The sequence below is a fragment of the Pseudophryne corroboree genome, chromosome 8, assembly GCF_028390025.1.
Source record: "Pseudophryne corroboree isolate aPseCor3 chromosome 8, aPseCor3.hap2, whole genome shotgun sequence".
Lineage (NCBI taxonomy): Eukaryota > Metazoa > Chordata > Amphibia > Anura > Myobatrachidae > Pseudophryne > Pseudophryne corroboree.
The window spans coordinates 455,393,922-455,420,050 of NC_086451.1; the positions used below are offsets into that span (position 1 = coordinate 455,393,922).

General features: G+C 50.6%; 1 protein-coding gene and 2 non-coding genes across 3 annotated transcripts in view; 1 reads left to right on the plus strand and 2 right to left on the minus strand.

The window, feature by feature from the left end:
• The window catches only part of PGLYRP1 (peptidoglycan recognition protein 1), a 133,536-nt gene that overhangs the window by 94,346 nt on the left and 13,061 nt on the right, over positions 1-26,129 (minus strand). The window lies entirely within an intron of this gene.
• On the plus strand, positions 8,196-8,268 carry TRNAA-AGC (transfer RNA alanine (anticodon AGC)). Its single transcript has one exon. It is a non-coding gene; the product is annotated as a tRNA-Ala (tRNA).
• On the minus strand, positions 13,496-13,569 carry TRNAN-GUU (transfer RNA asparagine (anticodon GUU)). The gene has a single exon. It is a non-coding gene; the product is annotated as a tRNA-Asn (tRNA).

Genomic DNA, 26,129 nt, shown 5'->3' on the forward strand with positions numbered 1-26,129 from the left:
GTTCCTTGATCCGCGCCCCAGGGCCTCAACGCTGCAGGTTAGAGTGCTGCGGGGGCTTAACGGCCGGGGGTCGCAGGACTCAGCGCAGACCTACTACACCGCCCAGCGAGCCACCCACAGCCGTGGATGGACTCGTAGCAGGGCAGGGGCCTCACAAGATCCCCCGGTATTCAGTGTGAGCCTGCAGGTGAAGGGGGGGGAGAACCTGTAGCCCAGGGCAGCCTACACCCCAGTGTACTTATTGTAGTTGCAGCAGGGCCCCAGGCTGAATGAGCCACTCTACTTCCGACAGGCCAGGAGAGGGGGGGGAGGGGTCGCCGACGGGCTAGTGTCTGATCCGCAGCAGCGGAGGACGGGTGTGCGAGTATAGCTCACGGGAGGGGAGGGAGCCGCCGTCACCTCAGTGCTGCCGGATCTGCAAGCCGGGGGCCTCCGCACGTCCTCCTCCGATCACCGCCGAGTCTCCTCTCTTCCTCCGTCACCCAAGATGGCCGCCGCCCGGACCCTGCAGCGCGTCTCCGGTCTCCAATCCGACAGCAGACGAGTCCCGCCGGACGGGGACCAACGCTGGGCAGTCTGTGAGGATGTCTGCTGAGGGGACAAGGACCAGGCCGGCTCCACAGGCGCTCCGGTATGGCAGATCACACGGGCGGGGGATGTATAGAAATCGAGGCCCCGGCTTCAAAGCAGCGAGTGGGCCGCAATCCGCAGGAGCCAGTAAACCGGCTCCCCGATTCCGCGGCACCGACTCACCGCCTGCTCCACAGGTGTAGGGTGCTGATCCAGGGAGTTAGGGCTTATTTATATGGGTGAGGAGGCTTTTTATTAGTTATAATCTCCCAGGTCCCTGGGAGCTCATGTAAAGCCCAGCTTCCTCATTCAGCATCCAGGCCACACCCCCCATGTGAGATATCTTAATTCCACAGTGGTGAGTGGTTCAAACCAATGTGATTTTAGGAACCCTAAAACTACATTGAGATCCCAAGGTGCCACTGGAGGCACAAAAGGAGGCTGTAAATGCAGTACCCCCTTGACAAATGTCTGAACTTCAGGCACTGAAGCCAGTTCTTTCTGGAAGAAGATCGACAGGGCCGAAATTTGAACCTTAATGGATCCTAATTTTAGGCCCATAGACAGTCCTGCTTGCAGGAAATGTAGGAAACGACCCAGTTGAAATTCCTCTGTAGGGGCCTTCTTGGCCTCACACACGCAACATATTTCCGCCAAATGCGGTGATAATGTTTTGCGGTTACATCCTTCCTGGCTTTGATCAGGGTAGGGATGACTTCATCTGGAATGCCTTTATCCTTCAGGATCCGGCGTTCAACCGCCATGCCGTCAAACGCAGCCGCGGTAAGTCTTGGAACAGACAAGGTCCCTTCTGGAGCAGGTCGTTTCTTAGAGGTAGAGGCCACGGGTCCTCCGTGAGCATCTCTTGCAGTTCCGGGTACCAAGTTCTTCTTGGCCAATCCGGAGCCACGAGTATAGTTCTTACTCCTCTCCTTCTTATAATTCTCAGTACTTTGGGTATGAGAGGCAGAGGAGGGAACACATACACCGACTGGTACACCCACGGTGTTACCAGAGCGTCCACCGCTATTGCCTGAGGGTCCCTTGACCTGGTGCAATATCTGTCCAGTTTTTTGTTGAGACGGGACGCCATCATGTCCACCTTTGGTTTTTCCCAACGGTTTACAATCACTTGGAAGACTTCTGGGTGAAGTCCCCACTCCCCCGGGTGGAGGTCGTGTCTGCTGAGGAAGTCTGCTTCCCAGTTGTCCACTCCCGGAATGAACACTGCTGACAGTGCTATCACATGATTTTCCGCCCAGCGGAGAATCCTTGCAGCTTCTGCCATTGACCTCCTGCTTCTTGTGCCGCCCTGTCTGTTGACGTGGGCGACAGCCGTGATGTTGTCCGACTGGATCAATACCGGTTGACCCTGAAGCAGAGGCCTTGCTTGACTTAGGACATTGTAAATGGCCCTCAGTTCCAGGATATATATGTGAAGAGACGTTTCCATGCTTGACCACAAGCCCTGGAAATTTCTTCCCTGTGTGACTGCTCCCCAGCCTCTCAGGCTGGCATCCGTGGTCACCAGCATCCAATCCTGAATGTTAAACTTTTACTCTAAGCAGCTCAGGAGAGCCACCTAGCATGCACCCTTCTCGTTCGGGCACAAAAATCTAACTGAGGCTTGGAGGAGGGTCATAGGGGGAGGAGCCAGTGCACACCAGCTAGTCATAAAGCTTTTACTTTTGTGCCCAGTCTCCTGCGGAGCCGCTATTCCCCATGGTCCTTACGGAGTCCCAGCATCCACTAGGACGTCAGAGAAAAGGGACTGTACCTGCCAAAAAGGTGCAGCTGCAGGGTGTGTCACTGCATCTGCAGCAAGTCTCTGCGCTGTAGATAGGGGAAAAACATCCTTTTACTGCAGCGTCCTATGGGGGTCATTCCAAGTTGATCGCTAGCTGCATTCGTTCGCTGTGCAGCGATCAGGCAAAAACTCGGCACTTCTGCGCATGCGTATGCAGCGCAATGCGCACGTGCGGCGTGCTATTACAACGAACGATGTTTTACACAGGGTCTAGCGATGCTTTTCAGTCACACAGGCAGCCGCAGAGTGATTGACAGGAAGAGGGCGTTTCTGGCTGTCAACTGACCGTTTTCAGGGAGTGTCAGGAAAAACACAGGCATGGCTGGGCAAACGCAGGGCGTGTTCATGACGTCAAATCAGGTACTGAATGGTCTGAAGTGATCGCAAGCGCTGATTAGGTCTGAAGCTACTCTGAAACGACACAAAAAAAAATTGTACCCGCTCTCTGATCCCTTCGTTCGCACTTCTGCTAAGCTAAAATACATTCCCATTGGGCGGCGGCATAGCGTTTTCATGGCTGCTAAAAACTGCTAGCGAGCGATCAACTCGGAATGACCACCAATGTCTTGCTGCCAGTCCACCTGCCCCCTCCGGCATCAACAATCCTCACTCCCTAGCCGCAGGTGGAACAAAAGCTGCTGCTGCCACCGGCATAGATGTGTATAAAAGCGGCGCAGCGGAAGGCTTTCATAGCTCTTCCTGCGCCGCATACTCTCTGAGCCCCGAAGCCTGCTCTGCGTGTGATGTCACAGAAGTGCCTCCCCACCACAGCCACGCCCAGATCCACAGAGGCCCTGACTCCGCAACACAGCACCTGGGATGCCGGCCTGGAAGCCCCGAGATGGTTAATGTAGCGGATAGAGTGGGTGATATCGCGGAGGGTAATGTATGGACACTGAATCAATGTGAAAGGTGACAGTGCTGTGAAGTGCAGTGGGTGTGCAGTCAGGGCCGGTGCTAGGGTGTTCGGCGCCCCCCTGCAAACTATAAATTTGCACCCTCGCATACTTTACAAACGCACAGCGCACATAATGACCCCTGTAGTAGAGACACTTACACATGTAATGCCCCCTGTACCAGAGACGCATACACATGTAATGCCCCCTGAACCAGTGACGCTTACACAAGTAACTCCCCCTGTACCAGTGACGCTTACACACATAACGCCCCCTGTACCAGTGACGCTTACATACATTATTCAGCAGTCACACATACAAACACACAACACACACATATATATACAAACACATACATACTGTACATACATTACACACATACAGTCACACATATATACAGTATACACAGACACTGTATATACACACACACACTCACTCTCTTTCCAGACACTTATCTAATGAAGTCTGGCTGGCCGAAGCTGTAGCAGCTCATCCTCCTGCTGCAGCATGGTCCCGTGTAGCTCCGCCCCTTACTCCCATCTAGCTCCGCCCAATTTGCCTCCCTCCCGGTCACTGAATGTCACACAGGGGAGGGGAGGGGTAGAGGAGGCTTTGTGCTGCCAACTCCGAGGGGGAGAGGAGGTTTTGTGCTGCCGACACCGCTGCATGTGTGACAGCAGCCGGAAGCAGCAGGGATAGCAGCAGCAGCTCAGCACAGGGATGCAGAGCAGGGAGAACGCCTCTCCTTCCTGGTTCCTCCAGGGCCGTCTTTTCGTATGGGCTCAATGGGCTCTTGCCCAAGGGCCCCAGGAGTTTAAGGGCCCTATTCTGATAGCTGAGGGTCCCCTCTTTCCAGGGGTACCAGATTTTTGAAAATCGGCCCTGGGGAACTGGAGATATCCAACTTGAAACCAGTGGTCCCCATCCAAGCCTGTTAATTGCTCTTCCCAGCCAGATATCTCAGGTTCTGTCTGACTTAGAGTTTTTCCAAGCGTATAATCCAAAAGCTGTGACTCTCCCCTTTTGGTGAACACTGGCAGCTTGTCTCTACTATGCCCAGAACCAGAGATATCAGCCTTCCAGCAGCTGGTCCCTACTCCAGCTCCACACGCCTAATATGCAGTTTTATATTTTCGTTGGTGAATCGCTCTGGCTCCTGAACTCTGATCCCCAAGTCCCCAGAACCATCTGAAAGGTGGGACTCTCTAGTTTTCTTATCCCGTAAAGCGAAGAAATATATTTTCAGGAACTTGAGATATCTGCAGTCAAGCGAGCTGCCCTCCCACACAAAAATAACAAATATTAAGCCCACTCCACTATCCACCCCTTCCCTACGTATTAAACACCCCCTACCACCCTGGAAGTCATGTACCAGGGCTTCTTCATTCAGCCCAATGCCCCCTTCTACAGTTTAGCGTCATCTGTGCAGTAAAGGTGAAATTAGCAGAAATTACTGCTCCAGGTCCTACCTGCTGAGTGGAAGATAGAACACCCCCTACCTCCCACGGGACATCAAAGCTGCCACTGATAGCAACCCACCACCCATACCTCTGAAGGATGGGTAGGGGGCCCAGCGCATTGCTGTGCCCAGGGGCCTACACTACTGTTAAGACGGCCCTGGGTTCCTCCCTGCACTGCATCCCTTTGCTGAGTGGCTAGCGCCGGGCCTGTGTGCAGTGTCACTGACACTGCACAGCACTCTCAACTTTTACATTGATTCAGCCAGTCACACAGTTCTGCCAGCCAGTCTCTATTGTCAGCACCAGTTTCCCAACGCGCCGCATTACAGGGAAGTAGACGCACTAAATAAACTACAGCTCCCAGCAACACTTAGCGCCGAAGCATTCCGCCCCTTAGGGCTGCTGGGAGCTGTAGTTTATTGCGTACTGACTGCCTGCTGTGCGAGTCTCCGCGAGAGCCACTGCCAAAGGGAGGACAGCAGTTTAGCTGCTGACAGGATGAGAAGCAGGATAAGCATTACCCGCCCCTCCCAAACTCACAGTACCTCCGGACCCCCTCCCCCACCCACAGTGACCCCGCACCAGTACCTCCCACCGCCCCTCCCCCACCCTGGGCAACCCCGAAACTGCTCCTCCCCCACCCGCAGCGGCTCCGGACCACCACCCGCAGCACCCACGCACCCTCCCCCACCTGCGGCACCGCTGCTACCCGCCCCTCCCGTGGCACCCCAGGATCCCATTCGCCTCTTCTCCGCACCCCCTACTCCCCCAACCAAAGCACCTACTAGGTGCTTCACCAGGCCCTGCGTGCGCTGTACACGCCATTGCAAGGGGCTTCCACCCCTTAACCATTGCACACCCTTTGTCCGTGCAATATTTAACCACTCACACAATTATATTGGATGTAATACTCCATATAATAAAAAAATTGCACGCCACAAGGGTGTGCAAGGTTTAAGGGGGCGTAGCCCCTTATAGTGGTGTGAAGAGCGTCCGTAGGGCGCGATGAATCACCTAGTTATTTAGATTTCACTAAAAGCCCACATTTTGGTGTAATTCTCTAAATCCTTTGTTTTTTTAAACCCTAGTTAAACAGTTGTTCCTTGTGTTGAGTGGCGGCATTTATTTCTGAAATTCAATCATCATTAAAAAAAAATAAAAAAATACAACTTGTTGAACGTGGGTGTGCAGAGGTTTTTTTTCAATTGCATAAATATGCCTAGTTATTCTGCCAGCGCAGTCATAGCAGCAGGTCTGAAGAGAGAAATAGAACTAAAGGTATATTAGACATAATTAAGTAAAGGACAGCAAACAACCCCCCCCCCACCCCGTATTTTGTGAACCCCCCAATATTCCAGACCCAGAAATCGGGACAGGGGCCGCGGCTGGATAACAGAGAGTGACGGTGTACCTCCCAAAATTCCAGACCCAGAAATCGGGACACGGCCGCAGCTGTAGTGATGGTGAAATCAGGGCAAGGGGTGTGGCTGTATTACAGTGAGAGTGACAGTGTACCTCCCAATATTCCAGATCCAAGAATTGGTACAGGGTGTGCGGCTGTATATTGGGGGTGTGAAGCACTAGACTGCCCCTTACCACCATCATAACACCCATTCATTGCCACATGCGCCAGTGATGATGAAAGCTCTGAGCTCACAAAACGTGTGATAGACACTCTGTAGCTAAGTGGCGCCATCTAGTGGGATAATGTAACGTTCAACTTCTGCCAAAGGAAAATAAATGTTAATCCTTTTACTAACTTGTTCCTGAGGCTATGATTACATTCTCATCACACTTGCCGACTTTTCTTCCTACAGAAATTGAGAGACATCGGTGCCAAGTTTCCCGTCACACGGAACACAGGTAAGGTCACCCGGCTGCCCCGGAAATGGCCATGACACGCCTGCATTCCTCGCACCACTCCCCACCAATGCCGCGTTGCTACCCCCAAACGCCCACTGGCTGTCAGTCACTATGTACTCACATCATGTCAGGATGCAATTGCATTGTGAAAGGCCGCACTCATGTGATGCAGTCACCGTGCATGCGCAAGTTGGTGATCCAAGCTGAATAACCACCTCTGTGTAATAGGTGTATTCTGTAAGGTAAGTAACAAAAGTATTGCTGTACTGTGACATCTGCTCTGGGTGACCTTTAGCTCCCAGCTTCATCAGTGTCCAACCCCGCAGAGGTGGGCTATGGTGGTCATTCCGAGTTGATCGCTCGTTGCCGATTTTCACAGCGCAGCGATCAAGTGAAAAAACAGCAATTCTGTGCATGCGCGCATGCGCTAAGTACTTTCACACAAAACTTTGTCGTTTTACCCAAGCTCCAGTGATGTTTTTTCAGTCGCTCGAGTGATCATAGTATAATTGACAGGAAGTGGGTGTTTCTGGGCGGCAACTCAGCGTTTTCAGGGAGTGTGCTAAAAAACGCAGGCGTGCCAGGCAAAAACGCAGGAGTGGCTGGCCGAACGCAGGGCGTGTTTGTGACGTCAAACCAGGAACTAAACAGACTGCAGTCATCGCAAGGTAGGAGTAGGTTTGGAGCTATTCAGAAACGGCATGACATTTTTCACGCGCAGTTCTGCTAATCTTTTGTTCCCACTTCTGCTAAGCTAAGATACACTCCCAGAGGGCGGCGGCCTAGCGTTTGCAATGCTGCTAAAAGCAGCTAGCGAGCAAACAACTCGGAATGAGGGCCTATATGCGGCTCTCCAGCTGTTGTAGAGCTACACATCTCAGCATGCCCTGCATCAGGTTTAGGAATAGAAAAACTATGGTAGGTCATGCTGGAATGTGTATTTCTACAACAGCTGGAGAGCCACTTTATTGCTCACCCCTAGTTTTTGTGTCAGTTGTCCTGAGATCAGTGGTGTAACTTCGTCCCAGTTGTTCAGAGGCAAGTTCAAACCAGTTGCCCTCCTCCCTATATTTAGACAAATATATGTATGTATGTGTGTGCGTGTGTGTGTGTGCGTGCGTGCGTGCGTGCGTGCGTGCGTGCGTGCGTGCGTGCGTATAAACTGTTCTGTAAAAAAATTTATATACTTTATACATACATTTCATTGTCTTCTATTTTAAATCACAAATTTCTTAGCAGTAATACCAAGGATTAGAACCCATGACCTGTTACACTGACAGCAGACACTTTACTGATGGAGTTATTTGCTCCTGTACAGGAAGCATGAAAAATCTAACTATATGAAGTTACGTGTAATTTTCAGAGAAGTAACTTCATATAGTTAACTTAAGTCAATGGGACTTAATGGGAGGAGAAGTGCGCCCCTTCAGAGCAGGTTCCCGGCGGCAGATGTCTCCGTTGACTCCCAGAGTTCCGCCTCTGCCTGATATGTGTGTCCCTAATTATCTCACGCTGATGTCTTCTCAATACCCCGTCTGACCCAGATGTCTTTCCTGACCTCGTTCCTGCCTCACAGTGTGAGAGTGCAGGCTCTGCAGAGGGGAATTAGCTCAGATGGTAGAGCGCTCGCTTAGCATGCGAGAGGTAGCGGGATCGATGCCCGCATTCTCCAGAAAGGTTTTTCTTTTTTTAATTATTATTATTATTTTTAATCCCATCACAATGTTTATTGGAAATCTCCTGCACTATGGGGGTCATTCCGAGTTGTTCGCTCGGTAAATGTCATTGCATCGCAATGATTTTCCACTTAGTGCGCATGCGCAATGTCCGCACTGCGACAAGTAAATTTGCTAAGAAGTTAGGATTTTTACTCACGGCTTTTTCTTCGCTCAGGCGATCGTAGTGTGATTGACAGGAAGTGGGTGTTTCTGGGCGGAAACTGTCCGTTTTATGGGCGTGCGGGAAAAAACGCTACCGTTTCTGGGAAAAACGCGGGAGTGGCCGAAGAAACGGAGGAGTGTCTGGGCGAACGCTGGGTGTGTTTGTGACGTCAAACCAGGAACGACAAGCCCTGAACTGATCGCAGATGCTGAGTAAGTGTGGAGCTACTCAGAAACTGCTAAGAGAGGTCTAATCGCAATATTGCGAATCTTTCGTTCGCAATTTTACTATGCTAAGATACACTCCCAGTAGGCGGCGCCTTAGCGTGTGCAAAGCTGCTAAAAGCAGCTAGCGAGCGAACAACTCGAAATGACCACCAATATCACTGAGGCTAATAAGCCTGACTGTATTATTTTATTGCTTTTACATTTCCTATAGAAGACCAGACAAATGCGGAGTTGCGTGTGGGTGTGTTGGGAACAATGGCCCTCATTCCGAGTTGTTCGCTCGGTAATTTTCTTCACATCGCGGCGATTTTCTGCTAATTGCGCATGCGCAATGTTCGCACTGCGACTGCGCCAAGTAGATTCGCTAAGAAGTTTGGTATTTTACTCACCAGCATTACAAGGTTTTTTCTTTGTTCTGGTGATCGTAATGTGATTGACAGGAAGTGGGTGTTTCTGGGCAGAAACTGGCCGTTTTATGGGAGTGTGTGAAAAAACGCTACCGTTTCTGGGAAAAACGCGGGAGTGGCTGGAGAAACGGGGGAGTGTCTGGGCGAACGCTGGGTGTGTTTGTGACGTCAAACCAGGAACGACAAGCACTGAACTGATTGCAATGGAAGAGTAAGTCTCGAGCTACTCAGAAACTGCACAGAAAAATCTTTTCGCAATATTGCGAATACTTCGTTCGCAATTTTGCTAAGCTAAGATTCACTCCCAGAGGGCGGCGGCTTAGCGTGTGCACTGCTGCGAAAAGCGGCTAGCGAGCGAACAACTCGGAATGAGGGCTGCTACATCGCCCCAGTCAGCCCCGGCCTCGCCTGTTATTTATTCTCTGTTCTGGTAAAACATTACAGTGAATTAGCAGCAGAGATCACTGGTCCTCAGTCCTGGCTGACACTAGCTGCAGCCCCGTGTGCAGAGTCAGTAACATCTCATGTGCCCTCAGGAGATCACTGGTCCTCAGTCCTGGCTGACACTAGCTGCAGCCCCGTGTGCAGAGTCAGTAACATCTCATGTGCCCTCAGGAGATCACTGGTCCTCAGTCCTGGCTGACACTAGCTGCAGCCCCGTGTGCAGAGTCAGTAACATCTCATGTGCCCTCAGGAGATCACTGGTCCTCAGTCCTGGCTGACACTAGCTGCAGCCCCGTGTACAGTCAGTAACCTCTCATGTGCCCTCAGGAGGTCACTGGTCCTCAGTCCTGGCTGCCACTAGCTGCAGCCCCGTGTGCAGAGTCAGTAACCTCTCATGTGCCCTCAGGAGATCACTGGTCCTCAGTCCTGGCTGCCACTAGCTGCAGCCCCGTGTGCAGTCAGTAACCTCTCATGTGCCCTCAGGAGATCACTGGTCCTCAGTCCTGGCTGACACTAGCTGCAGCCCCGTGTGCAGTCAGTAACCTCTCATGTGCCCTCAGGAGATCACTGGTCCTCAGTCCTGGCTGACACTAGCTGCAGCCCCATGTGCAGAGTCAGTAACCTCTCATGTACCCTCAGGAGATCACTGGTCCTCAGTCCTGGCTGCCACTAGCTGCAGCCCCGTGTGCAGAGTCAGTAACCTCTCATGTACCCTCAGGAGATCACTGGTCCTCAGTCCTGGCTGACACTAGCTGCAGCCCCGTGTGCAGATTCAGTAACCTCTCATGTACCCTCAGGAGATCACTGGTCCTCAGTCCTGGTTGACACTAGCTGCAGCCCCGTGTGCAGTCAGTAACCTCTCATGTGCCCTCAGGAGATCACTGGTCCTCAGTCCTGGCTGACACTAGCTGCAGCCCCGTGTGCAGAGTCAGTAACCTCTCATGTGCCCTCAGGAGATCACTGGTCCTCAGTCCTGGCTGATACTAGCTGCAGCCCTGTGTACAGTCAGTAACCTCTCATGTGCCCTCAGGAGATCACTGGTCCACAGTCCTGGCTGACACTAGCTGCAGCCCCGTGTGTAGTCAGTAACCTCTCATGTGCCCTCAGGAGATCACTGGTCCTCAGTCCTGGCTGACACTAGCTGCAGCCCCGTGTGCAGTCAGTAACCTCTCATGTGCCCTCAGGAGATCACTGGTCCTCAGTCCTGGCTGACACTAGCTGCAGCCCCGTGTGCAGAGTCAGTAACCTCTCATGTGCCCTCAGGAGATCACTGGTCCTCAGTCCTGGCTGACACTAGCTGCAGCCCCGTGTACAGTCAGTAACCTCTCATGTGCCCTCAGGAGATCACTGGTCCTCAGTCCTGGCTGACACTAGCTGCAGCCCCGTGTGTAGTCAGTAACCTCTCATGTGCCCTCAGGAGATCACTGGTCCTCAGTCCTGGCTGACACTAGCTGCAGCCCCGTGTACAGTCAGTAACCTCTCATGTGCCCTCAGGAGATCACTGGCCCTCAGTCCTGGCTGCCACTAGCTGCAGCCCCGTGTACAGTCAGTAACCTCTCATGTGTCCTCAGGAGATCACTGGTCCTCAGTCCTGGCTGACACTAGCTGCAGCCCCGTGTACAGTCAGTAACCTCTCATGTGTCCTCAGGAGATCACTGGTCCTCAGTCCTGGCTGACACTAGCTGCAGCCCCGTGTGCAGAGTCAGTAACCTCTCATGTGCCCTCAGGAGATCACTGGTCCTCAGTCCTGGCTGCCACTAGCTGTAGCCCCGTGTGCAGAGTCAGTAACCTCTCATGTGCCCTCAGGAGATCACTGGTCCTCAGTCCTGGCTGCCACTAGCTGCAGCCCCGTGTGCAGTCAGTAACCTCTCATGTGCCCTCAGGAGATCACTAGTCCTCAGTCCTGGCTGCCACTAGCTGCAGCCCCGTGTGCAGTCAGTAACCTCTCATGTGCCCTCAGGAGATCACTAGTCCTCAGTCCTGGCTGCCACTAGCTGCAGCCCCGTGTGCAGAGTCAGTAACCTCTCATGTGCCCTCAGGAGATCACTGGTCCTCAGTCCTGGCTGCCACTAGCTGCAGCCCCGTGTGCAGAGTCAGTAACCTCTCATGTGCCCTCAGGAGATCACTGGTCCTCAGTCCTGGCTGCCACTAGCTGCAGCCCCGTGTGCAGTCAGTAACCTCTCATGTGCCCTCAGGAGATCACTGGTCCTCAGTCCTGGCTGCCACTAGCTGCAGCCCCGTGTGCAGTCAGTAACCTCTCATGTGCCCTCAGGAGATCACTGGTCCTCAGTCCTGGCTGACACTAGCTGCAGCCCCGTGTGCAGAGTCAGTAACCTCTCATGTGCCCTCAGGAGATCACTGGTCCTCAGTCCTGGCTGCCACTAGCTGCAGCCCCGTGTGTAGTCAGTAACCTCTTATGTGCCCTCAGGAGATCACTAGTCCTCAGTCCTGGCTGACACTAGCTGCAGCCCCGTGTGTAGTCAGTGACCTCTCATGTGCCCTCAGGAGATCACTGGTCCTCAGTCCTGGCTGACACTAGCTGCAGCCCCGTGTGTAGTCAGTAACCTCTCATGTGCCCTCAGGAGATCACTGGTCCTCAGTCCTGGCTGACACTAGCTGCAGCCCCGTGTGCAGTCAGTAACCTCTCATGTGCCCTCAGGAGATCACTGGTCCTCAGTCCTGGCTGCCACTAGCTGCAGCCCCGTGTGCAGAGTCAGTAACCTCTCATGTGTCCTCAGGAGATCACTGGTCCTCAGTCCTGGCTGCCACTAGCTGCAGCCCCATGTGCAGAGTCAGTAACCTCTCATGTACCCTCAGGAGATCACTGGTCCTCAGTCCTGGCTGACACTAGCTGCTGCCCCGTGTGCAGAGTCAGTAACCTCTCATGTGCCCTCAGGAGATCACTGGTCCTCAGTCCTGGCTGACAGTAGCTGCAGCCCCGTGTGCAGTCAGTAACCTCTCATGTGCCCTCAGGAGATCACTGGTCCTCAGTCCTGGCTGACACTAGCTGCAGCCCCGTGTGCAGAGTCAGTAACATCTCATGTGCCCTCAGGAGATCACTGGTCCTCAGTCCTGGCTGCCACTAGCTGCAGCCCCGTGTGCAGTCAGGAACCTCTCATGTGCCCTCAGGAGATCACTGGTCCTCAGTCCTGGCTGCCACTAGCTGCAGCCCCGTGTGCAGTCCAGTAACCTCTCATGTGCCCTCAGGAGATCACTGGTCCTCAGTCCTGGCTGACACTAGCTGCAGCCCCGTGTGCAGAGTCAGTAACCTCTCATGTGTCCTCAGGAGATCACTGGTCCTCAGTCCTGGCTGCCACTAGCTGCAGCCCCGTGTGCAGAGTCAGTAACCTCTCATGTGCCCTCAGGAGATCACTGGTCCTCAGTCCTGGCTGACACTAGCTGCAGCCCTGTGTGCAGAGTCAGTAACATCTCATGTGCCCTCAGGAGATCACTGGTCCTCAGTCCTGGCTGCCACTAGCTGCAGCCCCGTGTGCAGTCAGTAACCTCTCATGTACCCTCAGGAGATCACTGGTCCTCGGTCCTGGCTGCCACTAGCTGCAGCCCCGTGTGCAGAGTCAGTAACCTCTCATGTGCCCTCAGGAGATCACTGGTCCTCAGTCCTGGCTGACACTAGCTGCAGCCCCGTGTGCAGAGTCAGTAACATCTCATGTGCACTCAGGAGATCACTGGTCCTCAGTCCTGGCTGACACTAGCTGCAGCCCCGTGTGTAGTCAGTAACCTCTCATGTGCCCTCAGGAGATCACTGGTCCTCAGTCCTGGCTGACACTAGCTGCAGCCCCGTGTGCAGAGTCAGTAACCAGACGTCCTGTGCATTGAAGAATCAGCTGTCTGGTAAATGTGATCAGATATACTGTACATGTGTATAATATTATATGTTACAGGACAGTCCTGCAGTGAGAGGAGAGGAGAAAAATATTGACGTCCCTGGGTGGGCTTGAACCACCAACCTTTCGGTTAACAGCCGAACGCGCTAACCGATTGCGCCACAGAGACCTGTGAGGATGGCTCAGATTTATATACCTAGCAGGGGAAGATCGCTGTATAACCAACTGATATTATGCTATGACATTCTATTAGTAAAACCCAGCTGTAGACTATGGGGGTAATTCCAAGTTGATCGCAGCAGGAATTCTGTTAGCAATTGGGCAAAACCATGTCCCTCATTCTGAGTTGTTCGCTCGCAAGCAGATTTTAGCAGATTTACTCACGCTAAGCCGCCGCCTACTGGGAGTGAATCTTAGCTTCTTAAAATTGCGAACGAAAGATTCTCAAAATTGCGATTACACACCTCTTAGGGGCCCTACTCACTCGGCGATGCGCCGCCGAGGTGCCCGACGGCCGATACGGCCGACGAGCAACCCGGCGGCGGGGGAGCAGTGACGGGGGGAGTGAAGTTTCTTCACTCCCCCCGTCACCCGGCTGCATTGAAGTGCAGGCAAATATGGACGAGATCGTCCATATTGGCCTGCATGCACAGCCGACGGGAGACCAGCGATGAACGAGCGCGGGGCCGCGCATCGTTCATCGCTGGAGTCTCCACACTGAAAGATATGAACGAGTTCTCGTTCATTTATGAACGAGATCGTTCATATCTTTCAGAATATCGGCCAGTGTGTAGAGCCTATTAGCAGTTTCAGAGTAGCTCCAGACTTACTCGGCATCTGCGATCAGTTCAGTGCTTGTCGTTCCTGGTTTAACGTCACAAACACACCAGTGGCGTAACTACTGCCCCCGCAGCCCTCGCGGTGGCTTGGGGGTGAGGGGCTGCGGGGGCGCCGCCACTGATTTAGAGCAGATTGACATGCGGACGAGCGTCCGCATGTCAATCTGTTGTCACTAGCCCCCCGCTGTGAAGTCCTCTTGTGTCCCTCTGAGTCTCGGCGTGTCGGGGGCGTGGCCTATGAAAAGGGGGTGTGGCTTCGCGGGAGGACCCGCGATCGCGGATCACGCCCCCGTTTCGTCACTGAGGAGGCATGCCCAGCGCTCTGTGAGCTGCTGGCATGCCCTCTCTCCCACTGTCTGCGCTGAATAGACACTGTGCGCATGCGCACAGCGTCTATTCACGAGTGTAGGAGCCTCCCAACGGCCCGCCCCCCATCGCGGGACACTGCGGGACAGTTGGGAGGTATGCATATATGGCACTGGGGGGGCATATATGGCACTGGGGGGGGGCACTGAGGGGGCATGTATAGCACTAAGGGGGCATATATGGCACTGGGGAGGCACTGAGGGGCATATATGGCACTGAGGGGGCATATATGGCACTGGGGGGCACTGAGGGGGCATATATGGCACTGGGGAGCACAGAGAGGGCATATATGGCACTGAGGGGGCATATATGGCACTGTGGGGGGCACTGAGGGGGCATATATGGCACTGGGGGGCACTGAGGGGGCATATATGGCACTGGGGGGGCACTGAGGGGGCATATATGGCACTGGGGGGGCACTGAGGGGGCATATATGGCACTGGGGAGGCACTGAGAGGGCATATATGGCACTTGGGGGGCACTGAGGGGGCATATATGGCTCTGGCGGGGCACTGAGGGGGCATATATGGCACTGTATGTGTACCTGGCACATGGGGGGCTATATTTGGCACTGGAAGCACGTGAGCACCTGGCATTGTGGGGGAATATCTGGCACTGGGGGCATATGTGGCACTGGGGGGAGAGGCTATATTTGGCACTGGGGGCATGTGAGTACCTGGCACCGTGGGGGGAATATCTGGCACTGAGGACATATGTGGCACTGGGAGCACAGCCCTAGCAACAAGCACTACCCCCTAGCAACGAGCATGACACCCAGTGCATGAAACCCCTGGCAACGAGCATGACACCGAGTGCATGAAACACCTGGCAACGAGCATGACACCCTGAGCATGAAAACCCCTGGCACCGTGCATGGAACCAAGAGCATGAAACCGCTGGCAACGAGCAGGTAATTTAAAAGTAATTAGAAGCCTTACTGTAGGACTTAATGTGTAATGGGCATTACGGTGTGTGGCATAATGTATCACGGACATTGCGGTGTGTGTCAGAATGTGTCACAGGCATTACGGTGTGTGGCAAACTATATCACGGGCATTGTGGTATGGGGTATAATGTCTCAGGGGCATTGCAGTGTGGCATAGGGTATAACGGGCATTGCGGTATGTGTCACAGGCATTACGGTGTATGGTATACTAGATCACGGGCATTGTGGTATGTGGTATAATGTCTCAGGGTCATTGCAGTGTGTGGCATAATGTATAACGGGCATTGCGGTGTGTGGCATAATGTGTCAGGCATTACGGTGTCTGTATACTATATCACGGGCATTGTGGTATAATGTCTCAGGGTCATTGCAGTGTGGCATAATGTATAACGGGCATTGCGGTATGTGTCAGGCATTACTGTGTGTTGTATACTATATCACGGGCATTGTGGTATGTGGTATAATGTCTCAGGGTCATTGCAGTGTGGCATAATGTATAACGGGCATTGCGGTATGTGTCAGGCATTACTGTGTGTTGTATACTATATCACGGGCATTGTGGTATGTGGTATAATGTCTCAGGGTCATTGCAGTGTGGCATAATGTATAACGGGCATTGCGGTATGTGTCAGGCATTACTGTGTGTTGTATACTATATCACGGGCATTGTGGTATGTGGTATAATGTCTCAGGGTCATTGCAGTGTGTGGCATAATGTGTCACAAGCATTGTATGTGCTATAATTTATCAGGGGCATTGCAGTGTGTAGCATAATGTATAACGGGCATTGTGATTCCTGTCATGTGTCACAGGCATTACGGTGTGTGGCATAATGTGTCACAGGCATTACGGTGTGTGGCATAATGTGTCACAGACATTGTATGTGCTATAATCTATCAGGAGCATTGCAGTGTGTAGCATAATGTATAACGGGCATTGTGATTCCTGTCATGTGTCACAGGCATTACGGTGTGTGGCATAATGTGTCACAGGCATTACGGTGTGTGGCATAATGTGTCACAGACATTGTATGTGTTATAATGTATCAGGGGCATTGCAGTGTGTAGCATAATGTATAACGGGCATTGCGGTGTGTGGCATAGGGTATAACTGGCATTGCGGTATGTGTCACAGGCATTACGGTGTATGGTATACTATATCACGGGCATTGTGGTATGTGGTATAATGTCTCAGGTTCATTGCAGTGTGTGTCATAATGTATCACGGACATTGCGGTGTGTGTCATAATGTATCACGGACATTGCGGTGTGTGGTATACTATATCATGGGCATTGTGGTATGTGGTATAATGTATCAGGTTCATTGCAGTGTGTGTCATAATGTATCACGGACATTGCGGTGTGTGGCATAATGTATCACGGACATTGCGGTGTGTGGCATACTATATCACGGGCATTGTGGTATGTGCTATAATGTATCAGGGGCATTGTAGTGTGTAGCATAATGTATAACGGGCATTGCGATTCCTGGCATAATGTGTCACAGGCATTACGGTGTGTGGCATAATGTGTCACAGGCATTACGGTGTCTGCATATTGTGTCATGTGCATTATTGTGTGTGGCATAATGTCTGAGGGCCTTTGCAGTATGTGGCATAATGTATACTAGGCATTACTATAAGGAGGAAAAATGACAAATAATTGAAGGGGCATGAATCAGGATTATTTTTCTTTCCTGTGGTGGCTAACGTCTGGGCGTGCAGGTTGAGGTTGCAAAACTGGGGTATAAGGTAGTCTTTTCCTGCAATGCCACGCCTTTTTATGCGAAGCCACGCCCATTTTAAAAAACCGTGCCCCTTTTTGGCGGTGCGCGCCTTCGGCGCGCACATGTTTGTCCCTTTCCTAGTGCCAATTATGGGGGGGGGGGGGCGCCGTAGAATTTTTTGGCTTGGTGGAGAAAAATTTCTAGTTACGCCACTGAAACACACCCAGCGTTCGCCCAGACACTCCCCCGTTTCTCAAGCCACTCCTGCGGTTTTTCCGGAAACGGTAGCGTTTTGTCGCACACACCCATAAAACGGCCTGTTTCCGCCCAGAAATACCCACTTCCTGTCAATCACATTACGATCACCAGAACGATGAAAAAGCCGTGAGTAAAATTCCTAACTGCATAGCAAATTTACTTGGCGCAGTCGCAGTGCGGACATTTCGCATGCGCATTAGCGACTAATCGCTCCGTTGCGAAAAAAAAATAACGAGCGAACAACTCGGAATGACCCCCCCATGTGCACTGCAGAGGAGGCAGATATAACATGTGCAGAGAGAGTTAGATTTGGGTGTGGTGAGTTAAATCTGCAATCTAATTTGCAGTGTAAAAATAAAGCAGCCAGTATTTACCCTGCACAGAAACAAAATAACCAACCCAAATCTAACTCTCTCTGCAAATGTTATGTCTGCCTCCCCTGCAGTGCACATGGTTTTGCCCAACTGCTAAAAAATTTCCTGCTGCGATCAACTTGGAATTACCCCCTATGCTGTAAGAGCAGGAGAAATGATCGGTGTATAATTATACTGTGCTTCCGTTACTGCAGCCACTAGTGTCTATTTCTACATTTCCCTCAGCAGTTCAGGACTGAAAGCTGACAATCTAATTTATGGGGCTGATTCTGAGTCACGGCAAAGTGGCTGTATTTGTGGACAGTCACAGAAGCCTGATTTACGACGTCATGCCAATCATGGTCATATTCAGGGTTAGGATGTACTTAGCTCTAACGCAGCGGTAATTACCCTTCTCCGGGACTGATTGTCATTTCACATATCTTCTAATAAAGTTGGACTTATCGTGCTCACATCTGCTTCCGCATTTTCTGCAACATGTGACCTTATAGGCGGCCTATTGGACAACCCAGGTATCGTATTTACCACCGTATCACATGTGTTTTTTTTGTCACCTCCATTTGTTTAATAACGGCTCATATGCCTGGCAACTACTGGGATCAAGGGGTGAATCCCTAAATGTATAAAACTGGGCTGTCAAGAGATTCCCAGTGAGACATAATTTGCTGGCAAAGGAATAAAAATACTATGGTCAAATAATAAAGCATCTTCCTCCTGCAGAATTAATATATCAATGAATTTATATATATATAAGTTGTAACACTCTAGGGGTGCAAGGCGCCTCTTCCTGGGGAATATGGCAGCACGCAGCAGCTGAGGAACAACACAAGTCCAGTTTCTGGTACAACTGACCCCGGCCAGTTTTATTGAAACAGAAAAATAAAACAAAACACCAAAAGAAAATACCTTGCCTGTCCGGCACTAACTAAACACAGGATATTCCTAACTATCACTAAACAAAAACACAGAGTTCTCCCGTAAATACTGTATAGCTCACTTGTATCAGAAAGCGTGTTTCTTTCACAGAGATCCTGCAGCCTTCCCCGGCAGTCTGCTCATACTAATCAGGCTAGCAGCCCTATAACACTCTTACACAGCTGAAACCCTGATTAGCCCTCTGTGAGGCCAAAGACCCGAACTGGGCCCAATGTCTAGAACTCTCCTTATCTCTCTCTTAGAGCCTATACCCAGCTTTTACAGCAAACTGAAAAGGTTCTGACAAAACCAAAAGCATTTTTCCTAGAAGTTAACACTTTCTAAAACATGTAAGACAAGAACCTGGGACAAACATACCTGCCCTCAAACACTATCCCAGTGTTCTTGTCACATAATATATATATCATACTTGCCTACCTGACCCTCTCCATGAGGGAGAAAATGCTCTGTTCCTGGACTTTCCTGGTAATGTATGATTGCCATCACCTGTGGTGAGCTAGTTAATTGATAAGAAAGGTGTTTCACCACAGGTGATGGAAATCATACATTACCAGGAAAGTCCAGGAACAGAGCATTTTCTCCCTCATGGAGAGGGTCAGGTAGGCAAGTATGATATATATATATATATATATATATATTCAAATGTACAGTACATATATATTTATACATAGTACTGTGCAAAAGTTTTAGGCAGGTGTGGAAGAAAATGCCCCAAAGTAAGAATGCTTTCAAAAATAGAAGTGTAATAGTTTATTTTTATCAAATAACAAAATGCTAAGTGAATGAACAGAAGACAAATATAAATCAAATCAATATTTGGTGTGACCACCCTTTGCCTTCTAAACCGCATCAATTCTTCTAGGTACACTTGCACACAGTTTTTGAAGGAACTCGGCAGGGAGGTTGCTCCAAACATCTTGGAGAACTGACCACAGATCTTCTGAGGATGTAGGCTTGCTCAAATCCTTCTGTCTATCCATGTAATCCCAGACAGACTCGATGATGTTGAGATCAGGGCTCTGTGGGGGCCATATCATCATTTCCAGGGCTCCTTGGGGTAGAGGTATTAAAGTTCCTGCTTTGATCGTTAAATCCCGGGTCCTGCTTCACTGCAGTATCGTGGTGAACCGGGCACCTGTATTGGCCTAATGTGTTATGCTACCTTCAGTTAACGGAATTCGATACCGCAACCCTCTGGTGATATGCGAGCTCCGTTTTCAGTTCTCAGATCTCATGCGCCGGCTGTGTGTCGCAGCTCTCCCCGCGTCCCTGTCCCAGCGCATATTCTGAGTGCAGGGACGCCATCCAATGTATGCAATCTGCGCTGGTTATTTCCCTCATCCTTCATGAGGTATAACAGGGCTAGATCTTATTTTATTTATGTAAAGGGCTTAACTTTAATGTTTATATAATAAGTTAATGAAACTTTTTTTTTTTTATAATTATTCTGCACTTGATACAATTTGATTATATATTTATTATTTATACTTTTAGGGAATTATTTGGTGACCTGACAGATGAGATTACTCAGAGACTTATAAATGTTTGCCACCTCTTTGCCAACACTCCTCTAATTCTATTTTTTAGCATTTTAGGGGTCTTTTCAATTATTGTCAGAATTTCCGACAAGTTGGAAAAACTGCACTTCCTGACTTTTTTAGGTCGAATCTGGATTCAACCTATTCAATTCTAGTGCTGTTTTTCTGACTTGTCGGACATTCTGACTGGTCAGAAAACGTGTGGATTGGCGGATTAGCCGCAGATCCACATTTTTTGTTGAATTTCCGGGCGTTTACGACAGGTTTTTGGCCCGTTTTCGAAAATGCAGATTCGACTTAAAACAAGTATCAGATTGGCATTGTCAGAAACGGAGAGGATCCGACACTAATTGAATATACCCCTTAGTGTATCGTACCTAGTTGAATATCATATTTACTCCCCCCCCCCCCACTCTCCTCTCACTTCTTTCTCTTTTCTTTTTTTTTTGGACTCTCTAGTATCACTTCAAGTCTATTTCTATTTACTTAATAATTTCCTCCTTTGCTCTTCTTTTGTTTCTTTTTTCCTCCTTGTCTCCTTCAAGCGTACCCCACTGTTACCCTATTTTTCCCCTCCAGCTTCACCCTGTCAGTGTCACCCATATATAGCTTTCACCTTCCATGTGTCCTCATCTGTCTCTGTCACTTCCTTCCTCCCCTTCAGTATCCACGTCACTCTAAGCCTACTTACTGTCTTCCTTCTTACAGTATGTAATCCATTAACAACTTTCCAGGAGAATCCTCAGTGTCTCCCTATTCCTCCTATCCTGTATCCCCCTAGCTCCTCACTTGTTTTTGGTTAATCTCTTCATCCATCTATTTTCTAAAATCTCTCCCCATTGTCACCCCCCCCCCCCCCCCCCCCCCCGGCTATACAGTGTCATTTTAAAATGTGATATTCTTCATCTGTTACCATGTTAGTCTTACCAGTGTCATCCCAGGGCAGATGTATCTCTTCTGGCGATTTTGGGGAAAAAGGAATCAGCACATGTTACCTGCACTATAGAGCGGCCCCACATGTATGATGGCATTGGGGCGCGTGCAGTGACAGATGAGCAAAGACATGTGAGGGTAATGTATAGTGATGTGCACCGGAAATTTTTCGGGTTTTGTATTTTGGTTTTGGGTTCGGTTCCGCGGCCGTGTTATGGATTCGGACGCGTTTTGGCAAAACCTCACCGAAATTTTTTTGTCGGATTCGGGTGTTTTTTTCAAAAAACCCTCAAAAACAGCTTAAATAATAGAATTTGGGGGTCATTTTGATCCCAAAGTATTATTAACCTCAATAACCATAATTTCCACTCATTTTCAGTCTATTCTGAATACCTCACACCTCACAATATTATTTTTAGTCCTAAAATTTGCACCGAGGTCGCTGGATGGCTAAGCTAAGCGACTTAAGTGGCCGACACAAACACCTGGCCCATCTAGGAGTGGCACTGCAGTGTCAGACAGGATGGCAGATTTAAAAAATAGTCCCCAAACAGCACATGATGCAAAGAAAAAAAGAGGCGCAATGAGGTAGCTGTGTGACTAAGCTCAGCGACCCAAGTGGCCGACACAAACACCTGGCCCATCTAGGAGTGGCACTGCAGTGTCAGACAGGATGGCCCTTCAAAAAAATAGTCCCCAAACAGCACATGATGCAAAGAAAAAAAGAGGCGCAATGAGGTAGCTGTGTGACTAAGCTCAGCGACCCAAGTGGCCGACACAAACACCTGGCCCATCTAGGAGTGGCACTGCAGTGTCAGACAGGATGGCCCTTCAAAAAAATAGTCCCCAAACAGCACAAGATGCAAAGAAAAAAAGAGGCGCAATGAGGTAGCTGTGTGACTAAGCTCAGCGACCCAAGTGGCCGACACAAACACCTGGCCCATCTAGGAGTGGCACTGCAGTGTCAGACAGGATGGCCCTTCAAAAAAATAGTCCCCAAACAGCACATGATGCAAAGAAAAAAAGAGGCGCAATGAGGTAGCTGTGTGACTAAGCTCAGCGACCCAAGTGGCCGACACAAACACCTGGCCCATCTAGGAGTGGCACTGCAGTGTCAGACAGGATGGCACTTCAAAAAAATACTCCCCAAACAGCACATGATGCAAAGAAAAATGAAAGAAAAAAGAGGTCCACCCTTATGTTGTATAAACAGGACATGCACACTTTAATGAACCCATCATTTCAGCGACAGGGTCTGCCACACGACTGTGACTGAAATGACTGGTTGGTTTGGGCCTCCACCAAAAAAGAAGCAATCAATCTCTCCTTGCACAAACTGGCTCTACAGAGGCAAGATGTCCACCTCATCATCATCGTCCGATTCATCACCCCTTTCACTGTGTACATCCCCCTCCTCACAGATTATTCATTCGTCCCCACTGGAATCCACCATCTCAGGTCCCCGTGTACTTTCTGGAGGCAATTGCTGCTGGTGAATGTCTCCACGGAGGAATTGATTATAATTCATTTTAATGAACATCATTTCCACATTTCCTGGAAGTAACTCCGTACGCCGATTGCTGACAAGGTGAGCGGCTGCACTAAACACTCTTTCAGAGTACACACTGGAGGGATGGCAATTTAGGGAGAATAAAGCCAGTTTCTGCAAGGGCCTCCAAATTGCCTCTTTTTCCTGCCAGTATACGTACGGACTGTCTGGCGTGCCTACCTGGATGCGGTCACTCATATAATCCTCCACCATTCTTTCAATGGTGACAGAATCATATGCAGTGACAGTAGACGACATGTCAGTAATCGTTGACAGGTCCTTCAGTCCGGACCAGATGTCAGCACTCGCTCCAGACTGCCCTGCATCACCGCCAGCGGGTGGGCTCGGAATTCTTAGCCTTTTCCTCGCACCCCCAGTTGCGGGAGAATGTGAAGGAGGAGCTGTTGACGGGTCACGTTCCGCTTGACTTGACAATTTTCTCACCAGCAGGTCTTTGAACTCCTGCAGACTTGTGTCTGCCGGAAAGAGAGATACAACATAGGTTTTAAATCTAGGATCGAGCACAGTGGCCAAAATGTAGTGCTCTGATTTCAACAGATTGACCACCCGTGAATCCTGGTTAAGCGAATTAGGGGCTCCATCCATAAGTCCCACGTGCCTAGCGGAATCGCTCTGTTTTAGCTCCTCCTTCAATCTCTCCAGCTTCTTCTGCAAAAGCCTGATAAGGGGAATGACCTGACTCAGGCTAGCAGTGTCTGAACTGACTTCACGTGTGGCAAGTTCAAAGGGTTGCAGAACCTTGCACAACGTTGAAATCATTCTCCACTGCGCTTGAGACAGGTGCATGCCACCTCCTTTGCCTATATCGTGGCCAGATGTATAGGCTTGAATGGCCTTTTGCTGCTCCTCCATCCTCTGAAGCATATAGAGGGTTGAATTCCACCTCGTTACCACCTCTTGTTTCAGATGATGGCAGGGCAGGTTCCGGTATTTTTGGTGGTGCTCCAGTCTTCTGTACGCGGTGCCTGAACGCCGAAAGTGGGCCGCAATTCTTCGGGCCACCGACAGCATCTCTTGCACGCCCCTGTCGTTTTTTAAATAATTCTGCACCACCAAATTCAAGGTATGTGCAAAACATGGGACGTGCTGGAATTTGCCCAGATGTAATGCACGCACAATATTGCTGGCGTTGTCCGATGTCACAAATCCCCAGGAGAGTCCAATTGGGGTAAGCCATTCTGCGATGATCTTCCTCAGTTGCCGTAAGAGGTTTTCAGCTGTGTGCGTATTCTGGAAAGCGGTGATACAAAGCGTAGCCTGCCTAGGAACGAGTTGGCGTTTGCGAGATGCTGCTACTGGTGCCGCCACTGCTGTTCTTGCAGCGGGTGTTAGGCGCCGGGGTCCGCTTGTCGGTGCGGCCCGGCGCCTAGCAACCAGGGACGCCGTGCGCGTACAGCCGCCGGCTCCCTGGCAACGCTAGACGCCGGGCGCACGGAGCCGCTCAGACCCTAGCAACGGGGACGCCACGTTCGGGCCGCGTTCCCCGTTGCTGGGTCTTTTCTAATTGTATAATGGTGTGCTGGCCGTGCAGCATGCAAGCTGCACGGCATTACTTGTGATTACCCAGTCTGGCTCCTGATTGGGGAGCTCACAGTTATAAGCACCCTTTGGACTTCTCACAGACGCCGGTGATAGCTTCCTGTTTGCCTGTGTCGGTTACAGAGAGTTTCCAGTCCTGCTCAATCCGGTTGTTCCTGTCCTCAGTGATCCTGTACTCGGAAGTTGTCATCTGTTCCTGGAGTCTGACCGAGCACCTTTAACATCCTGTGGTGTTCGTGAGTCGCGGCGTAGCCGTGTGTTGCGGCTTGACCGCTTACTGTTTATTATTTTGTATCTTTGTGTTCTGGAGCTTTTGCGGAGGATTCCGCTCCCCCTGATCCACTCTGGTATCCAGCGGTGCTGGATAGGAGTTACGGATCAGTGGATCTTTGGTTGTCCTTTTCCCTGGCGGCTAGTCCGCACATACTTTTTGGTTTAGTTAGTTAGCTTGTAACCCCTGGCCTGGTTGCTTAGTCAGAGGGCCCCTTGTTATCACCCTGTCTCGGATTTCCCTTTGTCTCCCATTAAGACCTGAGGGGGCATCGGGGTTGGGCAGACATAATCCGCCCTTCGAACGCGGCTGCCATGGGCTCAAGCAACCATAGTCTCGCAGGGGATCTCTGATAACACGGGCGAGACAACGGAGTTAGGGCGCCAGGGGTTACTAGGCTCTCCTGCTCCCACAACCAGTATATATTTCCAGTACTCAGACCTCTGCCATAAGATCTCCTCTGGTCTGGAGTACGGGAATCATAACATTATCACCGGCCAGACTAAAATTTAAAATTAAACAGGAGTTAATTTTTCCCTTGTTCAGTTGGGAGATTTGTCGGCCTCATGAATCCCACCGGTGTCGGGCCAAATCCTGGCCAGCTTCTAGTTAGCCAGATTCAAGAACTTACTCAGATGGTTCAGGATCTGTCCCTTCGGGTGAGGTCACAGGAAGATCTGTTACGGACTTCCCCGAGGGTCATTCCTGAACCAAAAATGCATCTGCCTGACCGTTTTTCTGGGGATAGAAAACAGTTTTTTAATTTTAAAGAGTCTTGTAAACTTTATTTTCGTTTGAGACCAGTCTCCTCAGGTACGGAGGCTCAGCGGGTTGGAATTATTATTTCTCTGCTTCAGGGGGATCCTCAGACCTGGGCTTTTGGTTTAAAGACAGACGATCCGGCTTTACTTTCTGTAGACGCCTTTCTAAAGTCTTTAGGGCTATTGTATGACGACCCTGATAGAGAGGCATCCGCCGAGAGTCAGTTGCGTGCTCTCAGACAGGGTAGGAATCCCGCAGAGATTTATTGTACGGAGTTTCGCCGTTGGTCGAACGACTGTGGATGGAATGACCCAGCCCTGCGCAGTCAGTTTCGCCTCGGCTTATCTGAGTCTATAAAAGACAGTCTCCTTCAGTATCCCGCTCCTGAGACTCTCGATAAACTCATGGAGCTCTCTATTAAGATTGATCGTCGGCTCAGAGAGCGGAGGGCTGAAAAAGGAGCATCTGTCGGGTCAACTCCTTGTGTTTTTTCCATCCCTGTGGACATAGAGGAGCCTATGCAGATAGGTCTCTCCAAACTGTCTCCTGAAGAAAGAACCAGAAGGCAAAATTCTGGTCTTTGTTTATACTGTGGAGGTAAGGGACATTTTGCCCGTAGTTGTCCGAACAAGTCGGGAAACGTCTCGACCAAGTGAATTGTGAGGGGGTTCA